We start from the raw sequence: 20,759 nt of genomic DNA, 5'->3' as shown, positions 1-20,759 counted from the left end.
GATTTCCTGCTGAATACTTCCATGGATAAAATTGTTGGTATGTTCAATCCTGTACACGTGGGATGGACTCAAAATTTTATAATTTTTTAAAAATTTCATATTGTGGAGTGCATCCACTCCCGGTCACTGTGAAGTGATTTAATATCCCATATTATAGTTCATACAGTGTGGACCTAAAATTGTAGACACAATCTGAGCTGTGGAAACTCCAAAACTGATTGCAAGAATTTTCCAATCAATGTTTGTGCTAAATATACAACATTGTTGATTTACTCATGTAGGGTGCCTTTGTGTAAATGTTGCGGTCCTATAGGAAAATCCAACAAGTCAGAGTTACCTATAAAGCAGCTCAAATCAACCACTGCCAACCCGAACTAAACATTGAATATGTGACCATGTTGCTACAAATACACTGTCGCTCATGTTCTTACCTCTGTCTTTTAAAAGTGCAAATGATTCATTTAGAGAGAGTTTGCTACTGAGGTTCATATTCTCTAGACTTCATGTGGTTTGGAACAACAACGACCTTCTTGCCATTACTTACAATCTGGGCTCAGGCACAGAGAGTAACTTCAAGTCTCTTTTTCTCCTTTCTCTCTCTTACAGTGAGTCTAGTGGTGATTGCACTCTTGACATGGGGCAAGTGTGGTCTTTCTACATGCACCATTCGCTATCTGGTGGCCATGGCAACATCTGATCTACTGTTCATCATTTTTGATATCGTACTTGATAGATTTGTGTCTTATTATTATCCACGCTGTTTCCTGAACATCACTCCTGTTTGCAGAGTTATCTATGTCCTGACCTGCTCAGCCATTGATTGTTCTGTCTGGTTCACTGCTGCTTTTTCTTTTGATCGATTCGTTGCCATCTGCTTTCACCAGATGAAAACTAAGTATTGCACAGAGAAAACTGCAATGAGGGTTCTCGCAACAATTTATATTTTCTTTTCCTTAAAGAACATTCCTAACTACTTCCGATTTAAACCTGGAAGGATCATCAACAACGTTCCATGGTACTGTTTTACCACACGCAGTTATTATAATGGCCGTCGGTGGGCAAGTTTCAAATATTTTGAACAATTTTTAACACCAATGTTCCCATTCACTTTTATTCTATTTATCAATGTCCTGACTGTCAGACACATCTTCGAGGCAATTAAGGTGCGTGTGGAACTGAAAGGTCAGAGAAAAATGGAGAATGACCCAGAGCTGGAGAGCAGAAAGAAATCTGCCATTTTACTCTTTGCCATATGTGCAAGCTTCATCCTTCTCTGGTTGGGGTACATTTTATATATGTTTAGTGCTGCTAATTCTTTGAATTACACTGCTTTTCGTACATTTGAAAGAATCGCATTCATGCTGCGGAACCTGAGTTGCTGCACAAATGCTTTTATTTATGTGGTGACGCAGAGAGCATTCAGAGACCAGTTAATGTATGCAGTGAAATATCCAGTTATAAAAATCATTCAATTGAGGAATAAATCCAAGGAACTGAGAGCCAACATTAGATGCAGCAGATAATGGAACGAGGAGTCCACATGAGGAATGGAATGAAAGGAGAAAGAGGTGGAGCAACATGATAATACTACTTCATTCCCTTGCAATTTACCGGTCAGCAGAACAGGTCCACAGTGGACACAATTCCCTCGCCCTACATTTGTCCCTGGAACATCTAGATAATAAGGATACCTACATCAGGCTCCTACTAATCAACTGCAGCTCCGCCTTCAACATTATAATCCCAACTGAACTAATCTCAAAACTCCGAGACCAAGGGCATTTGAATAGCAATACATGCAACACATCTTCTGCATGAAAACTATCTTCTGCAACTGTATCCTCAGTTTCCTGACGCACAGACCGCAATCAGTGAAGGTAGCTAACTGCACCTCTTCAACAATAATTCTCAACACTGCGGCCCCGTAAGGATGCATCCTCAGCCCCCAAACACTCCCTATACACATGACTGATTGGCCACATTTCATACGAACATCTACAAGTTTGCTGATGACATCATGGCTGTAGGCTGCGTATCAAATAATGATGAGTCAGAATATAAGAAGTCGATAGCGTGCTTGGTTTCATAGTGCAATGATAACAATTTTTGTCTCAATGTCTGCAAAACAGAAGAACTGATCATTGACTTCAGGAAGCAAGATGGAGGGCAGACCCCTATCTACATCAATGGAGGGGGACGAAAGCATCAGGTTCCAATGAATAACGGTAACCAACAATGTGTCCTGGATCACAGTCAATAATTTGTTAACAATGTATAATTTTTGCGCCCTGAAGAATACTAAATATAGTTTTCAAGAAAATTGTTATGCTGTTGCATGTATTGCTATTCAAATTTTACCTGTCTGTGTTGTTCAGTTACCTGGCCATCGCTGGACACATTGGTCAGTTGTATAGTATGCTGTCCTGCTCAAGCCTGTTACAATAAGCATTAAAGGAAACTCTCACCTTTCACTGTCCTCACCATTCCAAATTGTTTGTGAACACTCAGTCCAGATCGATTGGTCACTTCCAACATTTATAAATAACGTTTATGATTATAAAACCTCAAAGTACTGACTTTTTGATTCTCAATTCTTGACAAAACTGGAGATATTTTGACATAACGTGATCTGATAATAATTGTGAGATATAGCTGGGTTTGATCATTGTGAATCTGTGCAGGACTTCTACTTTTGTGATTCAGGACATTGTACAATCAAAGCTGCAATTCAGCAAGTGGTACTGAGAGTGTATCTGAACAAATTATCTGGAATGCGTTCTAAGATCGTGAAAAAAGTTGCATGCTCATTAATGAGGAGCTGTTGCACTATTGGATGATCAATACAAAGGAAATGTTGCATTGCCTCAGTCATTTAAATGAAGTGTTCCATCTCTTCGCTCAGACCATTCTCACTATTGCAAAAGAGACCAGAAATGTTTTGGTTCTGTTCGCTGAGGTGGGAATTTGTGTTGCGAACAGAACCACAACAACGAGCACCCGAGCTACAAATCTTCTCCCAAACTTTGAAGATACCAGAAATAGCCCATGTTTCTTCTGGCCAATAATTCTTTCTCACAACAGAGCACTCAAGAAACAAAAGATGATCTGGTTCCAATGATATTACTGTTTGTGGAAGTTTGTTGTGTGTAAAGTAGCTGCTGTTTCCCTACGTTACAATAGGGACTGCTACTTCAGCTGGCTTAATAAACTTTATCTTTGTAAATCCCTTTGGGATGTACTAAACTGAAAAAAATCCTTCTTTCTGAAGGAATGTGGACTGAAGGATGGACAGAAACCATGGGATTACTAAGGAGGAATTTCTGGGACGTTTTGATCAAATAACATTAATGGAATGCAGTATAGTTTAAATTCAAACTGGTGCGATATAGTCTATTGATGGGTTCCTCAGTGTCTGTGGAATTTGCCCTTTTCAGTGACAGTGGTCTTTTTATTTTTGGAAGGTTACATCCACGGTGCTCTGGTTTGGAGCCTGAAGCAGCAAAAATCTCAGAGCCAAATTAAAACTGAGACTAAAAGTTCATATCCAGAGTTAAGCCTGAATCCTGTTAGGATGGATCCAGGAGCAAGCAGTGAAAGAAAAAGAGAGAAAGACAGACAGAAAGACGGAGAGAGAGGATTTGGTCTGTTACCCAAAACACCAAGCAGATTAGGACTGGTGATAGACTCGAGGAGACAGGGAGAAATCACAATGTGGGGACCTATTATAGATCAGGGCAGCACAGTGGTGAAGTGGTTAGCACTACTGTTTCATGGCGCTTGGAACTTGAATTTGATTCCACCCTCGGGTAACTGTCCGACTGGAGTTTATACATCCTCTCCAAGCCTCCAAGCGCTCTGTTTCCTCCCACAAAGATGTGCAGGCTAGATAGATTGACCATGAGAACAATATGGTGATGGAGTGGGTCTGCTTGGGATGCTCTTCGGAGGATACATGTGGACTTGATGGTCTGAATGGCCTGCTTCACACTTAATTAAAGATTAAATATGAACTGGAGTTTGGGTCAGGGAGAAGATTTGGAACACACAGTAATTTGTGCATCGATGCTCTGGGTTCAGAGCATCAAAGCTGAATCAGTTGAAGCTTGAGATGATCCACCTCATGAGGCAAATCCGTGAACTTGGATGGTGAAACAGAACATAAAATTTGGGAAAGAGGAAGACACAGGTGAGCTTCAATATTTCTTATTTTATAGAAAGAAGGTAAAATCATTCCATGGTTTATCCTGGGTCTGACTGGATGGCAATCAGAGCAGGATACATTGAGTGCACGGTGTAACCATTTGACTGATGAAAATGAATGAAGTCGCCAAATGTCAGTCTTTATGGTGACCACTGAAAGGTCAGGGCCTCACAGAATGTCACAGGAATGACATCGAGCTGGGTGTTCATTCCAGCAGAGAGTGAACATCATGAAATTTAAAAAAAAAAGTGTCTGAATCAATCCCACAAAACACACATTCTCGTTCATCCTGGATATTACCACATTCAGCACTTCGTGTTAACAAATCTACACTGAATAAAGGGGGAGGAGGAGTTTTCCTGAAACTGGAAAGACATCATTCTCCATGAAAATGCTGCTGTAATCTCCCTTTCATGAATGTGAACTGTGTCTGCAGGAAGAAGATAAAAATCACAACACCAGGTTATAGTCCAACAGATTGATTTGGAAGCACCAGCTTTCGAAATGCTGCTCCTTTATCACAACCACCTGATGAAGGAGCAGTGCTTCCAAATAAACCTGTTGGATATAAACTGGTGTTGTGTGGTTTTTAATTTTGTCCACTCCAGTCCACCACGGGCACCTCCAAGTCATGTCTGCAGGATGAGTGACAAGAGAGCATGCGGATTTTCAAATCCACGATCAACTCCATCCAAGTAAATAACAAATCTCAAGATTGAGAGGAAAGATATTTTTTTTAAAAAGCTAATGATGAATATGGAGTACTATGGCCCCATGCTGAGAATGGTTAGCATCTCCACAAATTCTTGAGATTGGCACCCTTGGTAATGTTGGTGGAATTGAGGGCAATGATGATGTGAAGCAGGGCATTATCTCTCCACAATACCCTCCCCTCTAATCTTCACCATCAGATTCCTCTCCCGCCCTAATCTCTCACAGGGAGCTCCACTTCAATCAATCCCTCTCCAACTCAATTTCTGACCCGTCTTCCTCTAAGTGACATGCATTGTCTCTGGGTTCTCCTCAAATTCTTGGCAGACCAGTTCTCTATTCAACGATTTTTACCACCCTTTTCAAAAGAACGAACATAGGTATTGGCCTAGGTCCGAGGAAAAGAGTGACATTTGAGACAGTTTCTGTCCCTCATTAAGAATCAGTTCTGTGTATCTCACCAGTTTCAATGAGCCCCAATCTTTCTCAGAATAAATCTCAAGAGCATTATTTCCCAATAGGGTTTTTACAAATACATTCAGGACAAAAAGGTTACTAGGTAGTGAATAGGGCCCCTGAAATAACTGCAAGGCGGCCTTTGTGTGGAACCACAGGAAATGGGGGAGATACTAAATTAATATTTTGCATCAGTATGTACTGTGGAAAAGGATATGGAAGATATAGACTATAGGGAAATAGATGATGACACCTTGCAAAATGTCCAGATTACAGAAGAGGAAGTGCTGGATGTCTTGAAATGGTTAAAGGTGGATAAATCCCCAGGACCTGATCAGGTGTACCCGAGAACATTGTGGGAAGCTTGAGAAGTAATTGCTGGGCTCTTGCTGAGATATTTGTATCATCGATAGTCACAGGTGAGGTGCAGGAAAGAAGGGCAGTAAAGACAAGCCAGGGAACTTTGACCAGTGGACCTGACCACAGTGGTGGGCAAGTTGTTGGAGGGAATCTGGAGGAACAGGATGTACATGTATTTGGAAAGGCAAGGACTGATTAGGGATAGTCAACACGGCTTTGTGCATGGGAAATCATGTCTCACAAACTTGATTGAGATTTTTGAAAAGTAACAAAGAAGATTGATGAGGTCAGAGCAGTAGATGTGATCCATATGGCGTTTGACAAGATTCCCCATGGGACACTGATAGCAAGGTTAGATCTCATGGAATAAAGGGAGAACTAGCCATTTAGATACAGAACTGGCTCAAAGGTAGAAGACAGAGGGTGATGGTGGAGGGTTATTTTTCAGACTGGAGGCATGCGACCTGTGGAGTGCCACAAGGATCGGTGCTGGGCCCTCTACTTTTTGTCATTTACATAAATGATTTGGATGCGAGCGTAAAAGGTACAGTTAGTACATTTGCAGATGACACCAAAAATTGGAGGAGGTGTAGTGGACAGCGAAGAGGGTTACCTCAGATTACAACAGATCTGGACCAGATGGGCCAATGGGCTGAGAAGAGGCAGATGGAGTTTAATTTAGATATATGCGAGGTGCTGCATTTTTGGAAATTAAATCCTAGCAGGACTTATACACTTAATGGTAAGGTCCTATGCAGTGTTGCTGAACAAAGAGACCTTGGAGTGCAGGTTCATAGCTCCTTGAAAGTGGAGTTGCAGGCAGATAAGAAAGTGAATAAGGCATTTGGTATGCTTTCCTTTATTGGTCAGAGTATTGAGTACAGGAGTTGGAAGATCATGTTGCGGCTGTACAGGACATTGGTTAGGCCACTATTGGAATATTGTGAGCAAATCTGATCTCCTTTCTATCAGAAAGATATTGTGAAACTTGAAAGGGTTCAGAAAAGATTTACAAGAATGTTGCCAGGGTTGGAGGATCTGAGCTATCGGGAGAGGATGAACAGGCTGGGGCTGTTTTCCCTGGAGCGTCGGAGGCTGAAGGGTGACCTTATAGAGGTTTACAAAATTATGAAGGGCATGGTTAGGATAAATAGACAGTCTTTTCCCTGGGATCGGGGAGTCCAGAACGAGAGGGCATAGGTTTAGGATTAGAGGGGAAAGATATAAAAGAGACTTAAGGGGCAACTTTTTCACGCAGAGGGTAGTACGTGTATGGAATGAGCTGCCAGAGGATGTGGTGGTGGCTGGTACAAATGCAACATTTAAGAGGCTTTCGGATGGGTAAATGAATAGGAAGGGTTTGGAGGGATATGGGCTGGGTGCTGGCAGGTGGGACTAGATTGGGTTGGGATATCTGGTCGGTGTGGACAGGTTGGACCGAAGGGTCTGTTTCCATGCTGTACATCTCTATAACTCTATGACTCTATAATTACCCCCAAATCCTCAGTCAGTGCAAGAGGAAGAATTTTACACTAACCTTTCAAACTTCCCCATCTTCTGCCTGATCCGATTGCTGATGGTGTTTTCAAAGCTTTGTTTTCTCTTTGTAAAGTCCAGGTGTTTTGATGGTCTCTCTGATCACATTCACTCCCAGACAGATCAGCCCGAGACACGGTCAGTGCAGTGACCTAGCCTTCCCTGTGTTTCCTGACACAGCCTCCTGTCTCAGTTGAAGCCAGTTCACAAACCAGTTGTGATGTCTGAACTCTCTCTGTGATGTACACGGTGAGGTCACACTTATTCTGTGAGGTCACACTTCCACCTGTCCAGTTCAAGTGGCCTCACTGCGATCAAACAGGGAGTAAGCCGGGGAGGACCGAAACCCTCACCTTTCTCAGGTTACAATGTGTTCATATTCCAGAATATACAAAGCAGTTCTAGACATAGACATTAGGGTGTACGGGTGATGCTCAATGACACGGAGTCAGAGACACACAGATACAGATTGAGACTGCCCTGGAGATGTCTCAGAGCTGACTCTGAGACACAAACGATCTGTATGGCAGCAAATGGGGGTGAATCACATTCTTTGTTCCCTGCAGTGTACTGGGCATGCTCAGTGTAGAAACCCAAAACAGCTGACTGATGATGGAGCAGTGTGAAGGGGGATGGAGGGGTAAGGCCAGGGAGGGTATGGGTCTGGGCCCACTATACAGAGAGGTGTGGGTTTCACTCCCTGTCTGTCATATCCTCTTGCTTCACTTTCTACATCAGTCTGCAGCCTTGTCCACTGTGGCATTTCAAAATATCATCCATATAATTCCGAATTGTCTTCAGGGTTCACACCTCTACCACCCATTAAAAGGTACCACTTTCCAGCTCTTTCTCTTATCCTCCAGCCATTTAGTTGTTGACACGCTACTCCTCTTCAACTAAAGGGTTCAGTTTCCTTCACTTAAATCTATGCCCCGGTCCTTAATCCCCCCCATCCATGGGAAATGTTCTCTTCCTGTATACCCTACGCCCATCATAGTTTTATACATCTCAGTCATGTCTCCTCTCCATCACCTCTGCTTTAATGAAAACAATCCCAGTCTGTCCAAACTCTCTTCAGAACTAAAACTCTCCAAGCCCAGGGAACGTCCTGGTCAATCTCCTCTGCACCCTCTCCAATGCACTCACATCCCTTCTAGAATGTACAGAACTCCGTTGGCGAATATTTCAAGTGAGTTTGAGAACAGTCACGTCGAACCTTAGACATTGCTGGTAGCATCATGGACAGTTCAAGAGTGTTCTGTTCTGGATGGAATTCGATTGGTCAGAATGTTGAGCTTTACACAAAACACACTTAATTCTTACACCACAATTAAAATGCAAACAATGAAAAAAAAACACAACTTGAACCTATTGGAATACAGAACAAAATAAGATATAATTTAATTCTATCCAATCAACTGTTCCAATACAGCCACGTCCTATAAACAGACCCATAGTAAACTCAAATTCAGCAAAACAGACTTCCCTCACTGACCATCTCCTCCAATCCAAAAGATAGGAACACAAAAACAAACAATCTCACAGCAGGGAGAGAGTTCAAGCTTTTTTCCTACAGCAGAGAGAGGTGACAGCTGTGACGAATAGCTTCAGCACCAAATAATGCAACTTCAGTAACTGAAAGCAGCACTGAGCCCCTGGATCGGTAAGAGCCAGACTCCACTTCCTCATGCTGCTTTGGTCATAATTTAAGAAAACCCAAAGTTATTTACTCTGCTTTCCATGGAACATACACCTTGGCACCAGGTTGATAACATCCCTCATCAAGAGAAACAGAACACATCCTCCTTAAAGGGACAAGGTATCAGTCTGCTCACAGTGGGGTCAGGGACACCGACACAGTGGGGTCAGGGACGCCGGCACAGTGGGGTCAGGGACACCGACACAGTGGGGTCAGGGACACCGACACAGTGGGGTCAGGGACACCGACACAGTGGGGTCAGGGACACCGACACAGTGGGGTCAGGGACACCGACACAGTGGGGTCAGGGACACCGACACAGTGGGGTCAGGGACACCGTAACTATTAGATGAGAAATGCACAGTCCCATCCCAGCAGTTTCAGCAGAGTGAACCCTGTCTTAGATTAGATTCCCCTGCAGTGCAGAAACAGGCCCTTTTGCCCAACCAGTCCACACCGACCCTCCGAAAAGTAACCCACCCAGACCCATTTCTCCCCGACTAACGCACCTAATATTATGGGCACTTTAGCATGGCCAGTCCACCTGACCCACTCATCTTTGGACTGTGGAAGGACACTTGAGCACCCAGAGGAAACCCACGCAGATACAGGGAGAATGTGCAAACTCCACACAGACAGTCACCCGAGGCTGGAATCGAACCTGGGGCCCTGGTGCTGTGAGGCAGCAGTGCGAACCACTGAGGCACCGTGCTGCCCCGGGGCACGAGATTATCCATCCTTATTAATTTATCACCTTCCAATTTTACTGAAGAGCTCTGGTAAATTTGTAAACAAGTTTCACAAGAAAAGGAGGAGGCCATTCAGCCCCTAGATCCTGTTCCAATCCCTCAATAAGATTAGGGTAGATCTGTGGCCTCACTCCATTTGTCTGTCTTGACCCCATACACCGATTCATAAAAATCATTGCATATGTCAAATATAAATTTAACAATTGAATTGGTATAGACTGCAGTTTGAGGTACAGAGTCCCAAACCCTACCAACTCTTCCCATCTCCAAGTTCTCTTTCTTTCCTCAGTCCCCGAGCATCCTCCTGCATCTGGAGCGTGTCCCAGCGGCAAAATAAAACGGTGTGGTCCTCGCCGTCACGGGGTCAGCGATCCCTCTTCCTTCACCAGCATCAGCTCCCCACCATCACACAATATCCTCCAGTGTAAACAAAAACCCTTGGAGCTAAGTGAGGGGGGGGGGGTGGAATATAAAACAAAATTGGTAACGGTCACCCAGCCCCGCTTACCGGAAAGATGTCTCACTGTGGGGAAGGGACCAGGCTCAATCCTCTCCCCCTCAACCCCCAGTGTCCACCATCATTACCTTCAGGAACAGGACTTTACTGACACAGTCCACTCTCCCTCCATCCCCCAATAACCACCATCGTTACCTTGAGAACAGGGACTTTACTGACACAGTCCACTCTCCCTCCATCCCCCAATAACCACCATCGTTACCTTGAGAACAGGGACTTTACTGACACAGTCCGCTCTCCCTCCATCCCCCAATAACCACCATCATTACCTTGAGAACAGGGACTTTGTTGACACAGTCCACTCTCCCTCCATCCCCCAATAACCACCATCGTTACCTTGAGAACAGGGACTTTGTTGACACAGTCCACTCTCCCTCCATCCCCCAATAACCACCATCGTTACCTTGAGAACAGGGACTTTGTTGACACAGTCCGCTCACCCTCCATCCCCCAATAACCACCATCGTTACCTTGAGAACAGGGACTTTACTGACACAGTCCGCTCTCCCTCCATCCCCCAATAACCACCATCGTTACCTTGAGAACAGAGACTTTGTTGACACAGTCCGCTCTCCCTCCATCCCCCAATAACCACCATCGTTACCTTGAGAACAGGGACTTTGTTGACACAGTCCGCTCACCCTCCATCCCCCAATAACCACCATCGTTACCTTGAGAACAGGGACTTTGTTGACACAGTCCGCTCTCCCTCCATCCCCCAATAACCACCATCGTTACCTTGAGAACAGGGACTTTGTTGACACAGTCCGCTCTCCCTCCATCCCCCAATAACCACCATCATTACCTTGAGAACAGGGACTTTGTTGACACAGTCCGCTCTCCCTCCATCCCCCAATAACCACCATCGTTACCTTGAGAACAGGGACTTTGTTGACACAGTCCGCTCTCCCTCCATCCCCCAATAACCACCATCATTACCTTGAGAACAGGGACTTTGTTGACACAGTCCGCTCTCCCTCCATCCCCCAATAACCACCATCGTTACCTTGAGAACAGGGACTTTGTTGACACAGTCCACTCTCCCTCCATCCCCCAATAACCACCATCGTTACCTTGAGAACAGGGACTTTACTGACACAGTCCGCTCTCCCTCCATCCCCCAATAACCACCATCGTTACCTTGAGAACAGGGACTTTGTTGACACAGTCCGCTCTCCCTCCATCCCCCAATAACCACCATCGTTACCTTGAGAACAGGGACTTTGTTGACACAGTCCGCTCTCCCTCCATCCCCCAATAACCACCATCGTTACCTTGAGAACAGGGACTTTGTTGACACAGTCCACTCTCCCTCCATCCCCCAATAACCACCATCGTTACCTTGAGAACAGGGACTTTGTTGACACAGTCCACTCTCCCTCTGACCCTTGTCCTTTCTGGGTGGGACCGCCACCATTTTAGCTCCAGGCCCCGCCCACCGCCGCGCGCGAGCTGGCGGTTAACGGCCGCCTCGTGCCCCGAGTGACCGTTAGCAGCTGCTTCAGAAAATAAACTCTTTAAAGAGAAACAACCCTTTCAGGAGAGAAAACAGAAACACAAAAGGGCGGACTTCGGTGTCGCCAAACAAAATAATATGTATCAGAATGAAAATACTCCCACAGGCAGGGAGGTGAAAGTGATGAAGAAATTGTGTGGCGGCATCAAGTCCCAAAGCGCGATCTTCCGAATAACGGCCGCCCCCGGACCCCAAACATTGTCTCAGCTTTATCTCTCTCTGGGCAGATACTGACAGACCTGAAGCACAAAGGGACTTGTTAGTCCGTGGTCAGGATTCTCTTCATGTTAAAATGCAGCTTCAGTTGGCAGTTAGGAAAGTAAATGCAATGTTAGGGCTTGTTTGAGAAGGTTAGAATAGGGATGTGTTGCTCAGGCTGTATAAGGTATTTGGAATATTGTGAGCAGTTTTCGGTCCCGCATCTAAGGAAGGATTCTTTTTATTTCAAAAATACACTTTATTCATGAAAAATATATAGATATCCAGAGTTACTAAAGAAGTTTGATTCTTTACAATAGCAAGTAAAGAAAACAAGACAAACATTGAAGTTGGACTCTATCCAATAAACAAACCAAAGACATCTCTTACTTGTATAAGATTATATATATTTTTGAGGTACCCAAAGGGTCCGATAACTTAATGGATCTCCACTTGCCTTCAGCAGAAAGACCTCAAACAGTGGTCCTTCCCCAATGTGTCTTGATAGCAGCTGCCCCAAGCTTTAGTGCATCCCTCAGCACGTAGTCCTGGACCTTGGAACGTGCCAGTCTGCAACACTCGATGGGGGTCACCTCCTTGATTTGGAAGACCAACAAGTTTTGGGCAGAACAAAGAGCATCTTTAGCCATGCTGATGGTCCTCCAGGCACAGCCAATGTTTGTCTCAGTGTGTATCACAGAATCCTAGAATGTAGAGTTCTGCTTCACGGAGCTGCTTGGGATGAACCTCAACAAAAACCACTGCATCTTCCTGCAGACTTCCTTCGCGAAGGTACATTCCAGAAGAGGATGTGACACAGTCTCTATTCAGTCTGCAGCAGCTTCAAGGGCAGAGTGTTGTGGCACACACAGTCTAGGAAGACAAGAGGGTCTCGCAGGTAGTGCCCTTCCCACCGCCAGCCAAGCAATGCCTTGGTGTTTATTGGAAAGTTCTGGTGATGAGGCATTTTGCCAAGTTACTTTTGACAGTCTGCTCAGGGAACCATGTTACAGGATCTATCCTCTCCTTTTGAGAAAGTCTGTAGCCTTAAAACATGTCCGTAAACATTTCGACTAAAATGTAATGTTGAATTATAGAACACGTTTGCTGCACACTAGAAAATAGACAGGCAGGGAAGGTAAGGCAATTAAAAATATTTATCTTGGCACCAGTGAATCTGTGTAAACAGGACGCAGAGTGATAACATTCATGGCTGTTCCCTTGTGAAATTAGGAACAGTGTTTGATTCTGACCTCGAAATGAAACTCTGTATCAATTAACTTCTCTCCTTAAATATTGTCCTTCACTGTTATCTTTCTAGTTAAGAACATGCAGTGTTTTTGTAAACTTGATTTGAATAAAGGAAGCCTGTTTGTGACAGTACAGCAGCGTAACCTGCTAGGGCAGGAGAGGAGCTGATATCCTACACTCCTTAGTTATTAGAACCCAGTTAGCCTGGCTTATAGATATCAGTGTTATGTTATAACAGTGATGCTATTGGTAATTAAAGGGGATGACTAAAATTAAACTAAACTGCCTGAAAGAGGTTTTTTTAATTCCAGACTTACAAAAAGTACAATCTCTGGGACGAAACAAGAGAGGCTTACAGTTTGAATCCACAAGGGGTTCCCTGGGCCATCTCAAATCTGTACTTTATCAATTTGGTGCTGCGAGCAGGGTTCCATCAAGGGACACGTTTGAGTGAAACTGGAAAAGAGGAGCTTTACCTAAGGGTCGGGCTCACAAGGTAAGATTATATCTTGATTACTCTTTGTGTGCTGCTTCCCCCATTTCACTCTCACGGTACCCTGACGGAACCCTAAATGAGATAGTTTATCTAGAAGCAGAAAATTATGGGGTTAGAGGCCGCTGTGTTTTGTGGGGTTAGAGACCCCTGTAGTAATTGGGGTTCGAGTCCCCTGTAGATCAGTAGTTTTGTGAAGGTTTAAAGTAAATAAGATAAATATGGTGCAACCCTCGATAAGATAGAAGACAAATGCCCCCTAACAAAAATAATAAGTCTGTATCCTAACTATGAGAAACAATTAAGGAGAATATCGACCACAGCTGCTCAACAGAATAGATTTGGGGAAAAAAGAAAGGGAACTAAGCAGAAAGAAGCCATATCAGTGTGGAAAAAGGTAGCTCAAGAAAAATGGGAAAAATCCATGCAATCATCATGGAGACCAAACTTTATTAAAAAGGGAATTAGTCCATTAAATGAGGAAGGATTGAACTGAATTGGACAGAACTAAAATGTAAATATGAAGCACATGATTTAGAAGCAGAATTGGAATTGGCGAGGGAGAGAATAAAAAAAATAATTAAAAGGTTAAGCAAAGAATCACAGTCGAAGCTGAAATGTCAGGGGCCCAAAGAAAAGGGAAACAGATTGCAGCTGCAGCCATGCAGGACTAGACGGACGACAAAGACTGTTCCTTATACCCCATCTCTCCCAAAGACCCATTACAAAAAAATCCTGATCCATCCGCAAATGAGTGATGGGATTCAGATTCAGAGGAGGAAATATTTTACGCCTCCCGTCCAGTCAGCTGATCTCCTCTGATTGCCCACCGGGTACCTCCTCAAACCTCACCCACAGTACGGCCAAGGTGAACACTCTTCATAAAAAAAAGTCACCTGAACCCCACATCCCACCCCCACTCTGAGGACCAATGTGCCAAGGCCCATGCCCTTCCCTTAATGAATCATTTGTCCCTGTGTGTTTTAGGAGTGTTACAACTGCACTAATAAGTGATCTTAAGGCCAATGATTCTGATCAAATCTAACTGCTGCTTTTAAAACCAGAAAGAAAACAATGTACTGCTGAAAGAACCAAAACTTTGCTAGTTTTTCAAAAAAAAAGTATTTTAGTTTGACTTTAATACAACCAGAATTGCAAATTAGATACAAACTAATGCAATTTAAAATTCTGATTCGAAGGATTAGGCCATCGTACAGGTTGGCAATTACAACTCTGCCTCCTAATTAGTATTTACAGACAGCCTGTGGCCTTCTACTGGGACCACATTTAATTCATTCAAGATGAACGTACATGTGACTGCTACATGATTATTTTAAAATTCCACCCAAATTCTCCCCGCCATTCATACTATGGTAGCGGCTGCCCCTAATATAACTTCACATCAAAATGTAAAAGTCTGTGCATCCCATTCTGTGATATCCTTGCTTACCTCTAAACGTGCTCAACACCTCACCGTGGCTCGACTCTGTCGCTATGAGATTTCAATACTTCAGAATCCACTTCTCTCCTTTAGAGACTGCTCCAAAATGTACCCTGGTACATTCCTGCAGGAAGAACCTCTTGAACTGCCTGATCCTCCCCATGTTTGTGTTCTCATAAATGAACTTGTTATTAAACCATGTCCTGACGTTACGGATCAGGCTCTTGTTAACCTTGACCTTACACTTTATGTCGATGGTTCTTCTTCTACTTCTCCAAAGGACAAACGCATGCGATATGCGATCGTCACTTTGTCCTAAACAATCGAAGCTTATTCTTTCGACCCACTCTGTTCTGCCTAACAAGCGGAACTCTTTGCTTTCACCCATGCCTGTACACTTACTAAAGGAAAGTCAGCTAATATCTAGACTGATTCCCACTACGCTTTGGATGTGCCCATGATTTTGATCAACTCTAGCAGCAGCGCAGCTCTATAGGGTCACCCCTCAGCCTCCAACGGTCCAGGGAAAATAGCCCCAGACTAGTCAGCCTCTCCCTACAGCTCAAATTTTCCAGTCCTGGCAACATCCTTGTAAATCTTTTCTGAACCCTCTCTACATCCTTCCACTAGGAAGGAGACCAGAATTGCACGCAATATTCCAAAAATGGCCTAACCAATGTCCTTTACAGCCACAACATGACCTCCCAACTCCTGTACTCAATACTCTGACCAATAAAAGAAAGCATACCAAACGCCTTCTTCACCACTCCTCTGATGCTTCCGATGTCACCAAAAGCAACAACTCTGCTAAGCGGCTAAGAAAGCAGCTTTTGAGCAAAAAGACGTGGTTACTCAAATGACAAATACTGTTCTGACACCCTGACCATGCCTGACCTAGAGCCAATACGGACCCATCAGGGGGACACCTCTGATGAGGAGAAACAAAGATGGATAGACCATGGTTGTTATGTTACAATAAGCTTTGGGTTATGCTGGTAGGACAGACATGTCTGCCCAACACGACTTTGCCTATTCTAATTGATTATGTTCATACACGCACGCATATAGGTAAGGAAGGAATGGTGGACAGAATTCTCCAAATTTGGTGGAATCCCCACCTGCAAGAAAAAGCAAAGCAAGCAGCTACAAATTGCCTAATTTGTTAAAAGCATAATCCGGGGAAAGGAGTAAAGTGTCCACCAGATGAAACTCCCTTGCCAAGTGCACCTTTTGATACTATCCAGTTAGATTTTGTAGAGTTACCGAGATGTCATTGTTCTAAATATTGCTCAGTGATAATCAATGTATTTAGTAAATGGATTGAAGCTTATCCCTGTACTGACTGCACAGCAACAACTACTTGTAAAATTCTACTAAGGGAAATCATACCCAGATTTGGAATACCAGTAACAATGGCCAGTCTTCCAACCATAGCCCCCACTTCTGTGTGGAGCTAGCCAAGGCACTGTGTAAGAGGTTGAATATGAATAAAAAGTTCCATTGTGCCAACCACCCCCAAGCAGATTAATTCAGATAAATGTGAGGTGCTGCATTTTGGAAAAGCAAATCCTAGCAGGACTTATACACTTAATGGTAAGATCCTAGGGAGTGTTGCTGAACAAAGAGACCTTGGAGTGCAGGTTCATAGCTCCTTGAAAGTGGAGTCGCAGGTAGATAGGATAGTGAAAAAGGCATTTGGTATGCTTTCCTTTATTGGTCAGAGTAATGAGTACAGGGGTTGGGAGGTCATGTTGTGGCTGTACAGGACATTGGAAAGGCCACTGTTGGAATATTGTGTGCAATTCTGGTCTCCATCCTATCGCAAAGATGTTGTGAAACCTGAAAGGGTTCAGAAAATATTTACAAGGATGTTGCCAGGGTTAGAGGATCTGAGCTACAGTGAGAGGCTGAACAGGCTGGGGCAGTTTTCCCTGGAGTGTCGGAAGCTGAGGGGTGACCTTATAGAGGTTTACAAAATTATGAGGGGCATGGATAGGATAAATAGACAAAACCTTTCCCTGAGGCCGAGGAGTCCAGAACTAGAGGGCATAGGTTTAGGGTGAGAGGGGAAAGATATAAAACATACCTAAGGGGCAACGTTTTCACGCAGAGGGTGGTACGTGTATGGAATGAGCTGCCAGAGCATGTGGTGGAGGCTGGTGCAATCGCAACATTTAAGAGGCATTTGGATGGGTATATGAATAGGAAGGGTTTGAAGGGATATGGGCTGGGTGCTGGCAGGTGGGACTAGATTGGGTTGGGATAACTGTTCGGCATGGATGGGTTGGACCGAAGGGTCTGTTTCCATGCTTGACATCTCTATGACTCTAAACCAGTCATAATTAGCTGCAAGTACTCCCAATTTTAAATATGTCAACCATTTTCGAGAAAAAGACGGGATTCTTAGCGGCTGAACTGATATATGGAAAACCTTTGAGAACTTGCTGGTCTGCATCATTAACTGCCCAACACCCTATTGATGTGCATGCCATGACGGAAGAGATGCCATGACAGAAGAGGTACCTGATTAAGCTAACCAAAGCATTGCAGTCTTATCATCAACAGGTCAAAGAAGCCTATCAGACACCAGGGAAGGAAGAAGAAAAAGCCCCAACGTTAAAATACATCAACCCTTGTGACTACCTTCTACTGAAAGACTTTAATCATGAAAAATTGGGCCTCTGCTGGAAAGATACTCATGAAATTCTTCTGACAACTGAAACTACAGTAAAGGTAGAAGGATGTTCAACATGGGCGACGAAGGACATTGCAAGCTTGTATCTTCCTCACAGTCCTAGTGTTAGTACTGATACAGGCATCTGAGGAAAACCCAACCCAAGTACATGCGCCCAGCTGTAACCAATCCATCTGTGATATCTCAGACCGGCTAAACTCCAGTGTAACTGTATAAGTGAAACCTGTACTAAAACCATGGGAAGTCATGACTGCAGCTGCCCAGCTGAAACTTATTTAAACTACTCACATTGTGTAAGTAAATATCACTCTCGACCTTATTGTCATCCTCACAACACTTCTATGCCAGTCATCATGAGATAGTATAATTCCATAACCTCATCCGTTCTGTCAACCAAAAACTGTTACTTGAAATGTTTGTCTATTCCCCTCCCAAACTGAACTGTACAGATTGCAATATTGAGCACACAGTACCAAAATGAGACTGACCATCTACACTTTCTTAATGGAATCCTCTCCTATCCAACCTCCTGCCACTTACAGCAATACCTTTACACGTTTCCTGTATTCAGTAGCTACAGTAATTGACAAGACAAGCTGGAAAGATGAACCAAGACCAAAAATTCTATGCATTCCCAATCCTCCTCCTGTTACTAATGGTTTCTTGATTTAAGCTAAACCTCCTGATCCATGTGTTATCTACTCACTCTTCTATCATTCTGATGTACAGTGTGTAAATAGGACTCATCCACTTATGCAGTCCCTCATTTGTGATGGAAACACCCATTCGGTCGAAGAAGCACGTCACTGTATAAAGTGTACAAACCTAAAGGATTCAATATTAATGTTGTTCTGCTGTTAAAATGGTACACTGAAAGACCTTCTGGTACCCTCAATATGGGACAAGTGAAACAAAAACTATGTAAAAATATTATCAAAGACACTGATCATACCCCTGTTCTCCATCCGTTAATACCCTTGGACAACTGAAACCTAGGATTCTCTGAGAAGCAAGGGAGGAGATTGCAGAGCCATTGGCCTTGATTTTTGTGTCCTCTTTGTCTACAGGAGTAGTGCCAGAGGACTGGAAGCTAGCAAACGTGGTTCCCTTGTTCAAGAAGGGGAGTAGGGATAATCCGAGTAACTATAGGCCAGTGAGTCTCTCTTCTGTTGTGGGCAAAGTCTTAGAGAGAATTGTAAGGGATAGGATTTATGCACATCTGGATAAGAATAATGTGATCAAGGATAGTCAGCATGGTTTTGTGAAGGGCAGGTCGTGCCTCACAAACCTTATTGAATTCTTTGAGAAGGTGACTAAGGAGGTAGATGAGGGGAAAGCGGTAGATGTGGTATATATGGATTTTAGTAAGGCGTTTGATAAGGTCCCCCATGGTAGGCTACTGCAGAAAATACAGAGATATGGCATCGAGGGTGAGTTGGAGGTTTGGATTAGGAATTGGCTGGCTGGAAGAAGACAGAGGGTAGTAGTTGATGGCAAAGGTTCATCTTGGAGTGCCGTCACTAGCGGTGTTCCGCAAGGATCTGTTTTGGGACCATTGCTGTTTTTCATTTTTATAAATGACCTGGAGGAAGGGTTAGAAGGTTGGGTGAGCAAGTTTGCAGATGATACGAAAGTCGGAGGAGTTGTAGACAGTGAGGAAGGATGTGGCAGGTTACAGCGGGATATAGAGAAGCTGCAGAGCTGGGCAGAAAGGTGGCAAATGGAGTTCAATGCAGCTAAGTGTGAGGTGATTCACTTTGGTAAGAGTAATAAAAAGATGGGGTACTGGGCTAATGGTCGGATACTTGGTAGTGTGGAAGAGCAGAGGGATCTTGGTGTCCATGTACACAGATCTCTGAAAGTTGCCACCCAGGTAAATAGTGCAGTGAAGAAGGCATATGGCGTACTGGCTTTTATTGGTAGAGGAATTGAGTTCCGGAGCCCTGAGGTCATGCTGCAGTTGTATAAGACTCTGGTGAGGCCGCATCTGGAATATTGTGTGCAGTTTTGGCCGCCATACTATAGGAAGGATGTGGAGGCACTGGAATGGGTGCAGAGGAAGTTTACCAGGATGTTGCCTGGTATGGTAGGAAGATCCTATGAGGAAAGGCTGAGGCACTTGGGGTTGTTTTCATTGGAGAAAAGAAGGTTTAGGGGTGACTTGATAGAGGTGTACAAGATGATTAGGGGGTTAGATAGGGTTGACAGTGAGAACCTTTTTCCACGTATGGAGTCAGCTATTACAAGGGGGCATAGCTTTAAATTAAGGGGGGGTAGATATAGGACAGATGTTAGGGGTAGGTTCTTCACTCAGCGAGTCGTAAGTTCATGGAATGCCCTGTCAGTAGCAGTAGTGGACTCTCCCTCTTTATGGGTATTTAAGCGGGAATTGGATAGGTATATGCAGGATAGTGGCTTAGTGTAGGTTAGGGGTGCTTTGATCGGCGCAACATCGAGGGCCGAAGGGCCTGTACTGCGCTGTAATGTTCTTTGTTCTATAACATTTGGTAGCACTCACTGTTTATAAGATTCAGCTCTCGCTCTGAGTGGACTCCTCATTCACTCACAGAAGCACACCCTTGGAACTCCTTTTAGCCTTCATTGACTATGTGAAAGCAAAGCATACTCATATTTACCCAATGACTGGTACGGAAGTTGTGCCGTAGTACACACATTACCACATTTTACCCTCCACCATGAAATGTCTGAAATAGATAATGAATGGAACATCCACCAACATGTGAATCAGTACGGAATAAAAAGTAAAGGACAAACAAAACTTACACAACTTCTTCCATCAACAAGCCCGGTGGTCCAGGTTGCTGGGAGGTCTTATTCCTGGCTGGTGTGTTGAGATGGCCCTAGATCAGATAAGTGACCTGGCATATGACATAGAAAAACTTGCCAACTCGACTGCCCATGCTCTGAAGCTGGTG

At 44.0% G+C, this 20,759-nt stretch overlaps 1 pseudogene; it reads right to left on the bottom strand.

The window, feature by feature from the left end:
• The window catches only part of LOC140454395 (beta-1,3-galactosyl-O-glycosyl-glycoprotein beta-1,6-N-acetylglucosaminyltransferase 3-like), a 154,429-nt pseudogene extending 138,913 nt beyond the window's left edge, over positions 1-15,516 (bottom strand).
• Between the last annotated feature and the right edge of the window lie 5,243 nt (positions 15,517-20,759).

This window comes from Chiloscyllium punctatum, chromosome 29 (genome assembly GCF_047496795.1).
Source record: "Chiloscyllium punctatum isolate Juve2018m chromosome 29, sChiPun1.3, whole genome shotgun sequence".
Lineage (NCBI taxonomy): Eukaryota > Metazoa > Chordata > Chondrichthyes > Orectolobiformes > Hemiscylliidae > Chiloscyllium > Chiloscyllium punctatum.
Note: the sequence above shows the minus strand (reverse complement) of the source record. Positions and strands in the feature narration are given on the sequence as shown.